General features: G+C 30.4%; 1 long non-coding RNA gene across 4 annotated transcripts; it reads right to left on the bottom strand.

The window, feature by feature from the left end:
* Positions 1 to 386: 386 nt before the first annotated feature.
* On the bottom strand, positions 387 to 3,872 carry LOC105799426 (uncharacterized). Of its 4 annotated transcripts, none has more exons than XR_008197575.1 (6): positions 2,715 to 3,872; positions 2,529 to 2,607; positions 2,086 to 2,126; positions 1,917 to 2,011; positions 1,172 to 1,285; positions 387 to 1,037 (listed from the first exon to the last, which is right to left on the bottom strand). It is a non-coding gene; the product is annotated as an uncharacterized LOC105799426 (long non-coding RNA). The 4 variants fall into 4 exon arrangements; XR_008197573.1 differs by lacking the exon at positions 1,172 to 1,285 and having other exon boundaries at positions 581 to 1,037; positions 2,715 to 3,093; positions 3,374 to 3,872; XR_008197572.1 differs by lacking the exon at positions 1,172 to 1,285 and having other exon boundaries at positions 581 to 1,037; positions 2,715 to 3,553; positions 3,632 to 3,872.
* Positions 3,873 to 5,101: the final 1,229 nt, after the last annotated feature.

Raw genomic sequence — 5,101 nt, 5'->3', positions numbered from 1 at the left:
ATTATTTTAACCAAATAATATTTATTTTTATGATAAATATTATATTATGTTTTATTTTTTAAATTTGAACTTTAAATATACTTTCAAGGATAAATAAAAAATATTATTTAAATTAAATTTTCAATGAAATTTTTAACTTTAAAACTAAATATAAAAATTAATGAATTTAGTTTTAGAATTTTAAATAATAAATTAATAACACAATTAAAATCCAAAAGTTAGAACTCAAGTTTTCGTAAATATTAAAATGAAAATAAAATTTAGAATCAAAACTAAAATAAATAATATATATGAGAAACAAACTAACTAGTTGAACCTGCCTATGACTATACACATTGCAAGGTAATAAATGTGCACCTCATCTTTCAACGTCATTCACATAGTGCACCTCATCAAATATAACCTACATTCATATAGTCACAATAGAAAGAAACATCTTAAATATCATGTTCACAAATTAGACAAAAGAACTAACAAGAGCGTTCAGCAGAAAAAGTAATGAAACTACTATGTAAAGTAATGCTACAAAAAGCAACCCCTTCACCCATTCAATATCGCGAATAATATCTGCACCTCGATAAAGCATTGACCTTAACAATTCAGTTTTCATGATGAGACAAAAAGCCTCTGGTCTCAAACTAACATCACTTGTGAGAAGGCCAACATCAAACTTCCCACAGAAATCTCTATACTTCTGGTTGCTAATTGTTTTAATTGGAGCAGTATACACAGCTCTAGTGCAATGTTGCATGACATGAAAACTTATCAAAAATCTTGAAACTAAACCAAATTCAGCATAGAACTTCAGAAACTTGAAAATAAAAAAGATATGGCCTGAGGTTCTTAATCAATGTGAGCAATTTGTCACATCTCCAGCTAACAAAAAATCAAAACATCTATGGATTTACAAGCAAAAAACCAAAATAACTAACGTAATTTTGATGCCAAAGCAAATGCATATTCTGCTACAACTGTCTTTCCAGCAGAGTATGTGCCGCCACAAAAACAGATTCCCCCTTTTCCAGATAATATATAGCCTGTAATCATCACCAAAAAAATATCAAAATATTAATGTGAGCAGTTTGTTATAGAAGATAAAGAGATGTTCTTGTAGGCAAAACAAACTGCAAGTCATAAGCTGGGAGGGAAAAGAGAGAGAAGCAACCCATACAAAGGTTTTATAAGTGGATGAACTTAATTAAGGCAATTGTATTTTCCACATGTGCTACTAGAAACAAACTTGTAAACTTGTAATTTGATGTGTCCAGGTTCCAACCAGAGTTCCCTATGAAATTATTTAATAATTGAGCGAGCTACCATTAATCAAGTATAAATCAGAGTTCCTAAATCATACAAATACAGTAATAGCAATCAGAGTTCCTAAATCATACAAATAAGAAAGATTCTGGATTTACAAGGCAACGGGAGAATTTACTTATAGAAATTCACCCAGAAACCAAATGAATTTCAGGGATTTTGAGATTAAACCCGAGAGGCAACTTAAGATTAATGAAAAACCACACACTAAAAATTAAAAAAATAAGATTTATTCTAAAACCATGAATAACAAGAATCAAGCAAAAAAAAATAGAGTCATGGCCTTTTAATAACTAGAATTTGAAAATCCTATTCCAAATTTAAACATCGAAAATCTTCCTTAACAAATGAAATACTGATTTTCTTCAACTAAAAATTATTTTAAGATTAAAAGAAAAAACCGTAATTCCAATTAAATCCAAACTTTCAGCTATAAAAAACCAGAGAAAAATCACCTCAATATCCAATTCACAAGAAATATTTCTAATCGTAATTACATAACCAATACCACTTGCATTCCATCAGTTTCATAGAAAAGAAAAGACAGGAAGAATTCAAAAACTCAGCGAAGAAGAAAAGAAAAAGAGAAAAATTAATACCTCTGAAAAATATTTCAAAGTCCACAGACCTCTGTGAAGCAAAAGACGAACACGTCCAGGAGTGAGAACTCCTTGCTTCATTGGCTTTTCACATTCTATAACAATGGTCTGAGTAAGATGAATTAGCAACAAAGTAAAACATATATAACAATGGAAGAAGCTAGTTCACCTTAAAAACACCTTGGGTTGTTTGAGAAATGCTTTCTCCGTCTAATATACAATAAAAAGAAAGATCAAAGCAGTTTCAACACATAAAAATAAGACAGATATAAGGCAGAGAAAGAGGATAGCTGTCCAACCATTAACTATATTGTTGAAATCGAACAGGATCTCATTTCAAATGTATATACATATAGAAAAAGGTATACAGGAAATCAGATATAAGCTTTAAAATAACCTCCAGAAATTAGCAGTAGGTACATGAAAGACTGACCAATTAAAAACAAAGAATTCACATAATGGTTCAGAAAGTGACTTCAAAATTGATCCTATATTCATCATTTGCTATCTCCAAGGCATTGAGGTCATTTCAATCATCACATAAATAAAATAAATCATGTAGTTATGTAAACAGAAAGATAAAAAAAGCAACTACTGGATCAAGTTCCTTACAATCTCAAATGTTTCTATATTAAAGGCTTTGAACACACTACCATAGGTACCATCTCCAAGCTCCTCTGAAATTTTATACCTAAGTGACAAAAGAGAAAGTAGAAATATATAGTGACAAAGAAATACAAGCTTCAAATGACAACTTGACAAATTTAACCAATATTAAATGCAGTGCAACGAACAAACCTTTCCATTCTTGCAGTTGTAGCAGATGACAATCAACAATTTGTCAATGTAGTTCTAACAACCTCCAAATAGAGGTGTCTACAGTACTGACATAGGCTTGATCACTAGCTTGCATATATGGTTTACTGCTAGACTGTAGCATGAAATGTATGATACTGACAGGAACAAACTTCTTATCGTAAGAATGATAGAATATCAGCCAAAAAATAATAAACATTCTAAACTGCAGCTTATACAAGCTGCGTCCAGCTCTTATCATCTAAAATCAACGAATCTACAAGACCTCCAATAGAACTCCAGTACAAGTCTTAAACTTCCTGTGTTGATCCATTTTCTTTACATTCAAATTAACTGATGCCCCATATATCAAAACCAGGGTCTGTAAACAAACACTGAAAATCAGCACACCTCAGCAAGAATGAATTGCTTTTCATTCATAAATCATGATCTAAAGAAAGGAAACTGACCAACATATTAGACAGAAAGCCATAGAATGAATGTTATAAGGATTGCAATACTTTTTTAGAAAAATAATACTATCCAAGGAGATTGTAACACAGTGGTGTATAGACATAGAAACAAACGTTGACTGAGGATCATGGATGAAATTTTAGGTGGTCAGAAACAAAAAAAGCCAGCATCAGTCTTTCCCTCCTTACTTGCTTTTACTAATTATCAAAGAATTCTGTAACGAATTAAGTCTCTGGATTTCCAACAAGGAGATTTTTGCAAGAATTACATCCGCATATTCAAACAGATCTCCTCCTCAGCTGCTCCAACATCCAATAGAAGACTGACTACTTGGTGCACCGCCTCCTTGTCGATTATGGAAGAATTCACTACTTACAATTAAAAAATACTAATAGAATATTAAAAAATAAGGAAAACCCTAGAAAAGCATAAATAAAGAAAATTACAGGATTGGTGATCGAGCTAGTCGAGGAGGAGATCAGTAGCCTCATCTTCAGCATCTTGGAAGCGACTGACGAAAGAGAGAATCTCATCAAGACCATCCGTCTTCAAGCTGTATCCTCTTATCTTCAATTTCTTTTGAATCTTCTTACGAGTTTGCAACAATATGGTTTGGGAAAAAGTATAATGGGGAAAAAAGAAGAAGAGATTTCAGGCGGGATTTCTAGGGGGGGAGTCGATTTTGGGAAAAAGGGGGAAAAAAGAAAATATTTCATTTGAAATTTTGGGATAAAAAATATAAATACAAAACGACGTCGTTTCGCAAAAAACATTCGTGGCGTTTTGAAAAAAAACGCCACAACTCCTCGACTTTTAACGGCGCTTGGACCAAAAACGCCGCTATTGTATACCTTTTGCGGCTTTTTTTCATAAAGGCCACTAACGCTCAACTTTTTTACAATTTTTATATTAAATTATTGTATCTTTCATATAATTTTAAATAAATAATTTTTAAAATTTTAAGTAATATTTAAAAGAATTAGATAAAATTATAATTTTTAGTTTTGTATTTCATTTTTATTTGTTATAATTTGGTCCTATCCAAAATAGATAATTACTTATCCATATCAATCATTTTTTTTTTATTTTTTATCAATTTTTATAATCTAATATTTAAATACATCAAATGGTTTATATTAAATCTTTTTAAATATAAAAAATTAATTAATTATATAAAATTTCATCATTTAACAAATATCAAGTAAACCTTAAATCCTAAACCATTTAATATATATATAAAGGTTATCTATTATCTCTTAAATAATTTAAACTATAATCATAATGTTAATATATTAAAATTAAGATTATCTATTTTGCAATTATATAAGAAATTATTTAATATATAAATTAAAAAACACTAATTAATCTAAAACCTAAACCCTAAACCCCTATCCTCTAAACCCTAAATTATAAAACATAAATCCCTAACCCCTAACCCCTAACCTTTAACCCCTAACCCTTAAACCTTAAAACCCAACCTTTAAACCATAAATCATAAACCATAATCCCTAAACCATCGAAGTAACCTCTTGAAAACAAATGATATCAGGAGAATGAAGTTGAATAAGGTCACCAATAGCTTTCATCCTCTTGTGAACCTCTAAATCTTCCCTAAACCAAACATTGTAGCTCAATATCTTCATTGAAGATTTAATTGATCCTAAGTTACTATCTGTTGCTATAAGACAAGAAATGAAGTTATAAAAAGAACACTGGGATTGAAAATCATTATTTTATAGCCTTTTTTGTTCACGCCACCTGTACCAATCTTCTTTTCCTTTTCTACAATTCAATTTTTTCATGAAACAACTTTGAACATTACGAACCTGCAAACCAATATCCAACCAACTTTTTCTTTGATCTCTGACTCCAACTATCAGATCAACTTGGATCTAAGGTATATTCTTCTACTTGAC

The sequence above is a fragment of the Gossypium raimondii genome, chromosome 7 (assembly GCF_025698545.1).
Source record: "Gossypium raimondii isolate GPD5lz chromosome 7, ASM2569854v1, whole genome shotgun sequence".
Classification (NCBI taxonomy): Eukaryota; Viridiplantae; Streptophyta; class Magnoliopsida; order Malvales; family Malvaceae; genus Gossypium; species Gossypium raimondii.
This window is presented reverse-complemented; position numbering and strand designations above follow the sequence as displayed.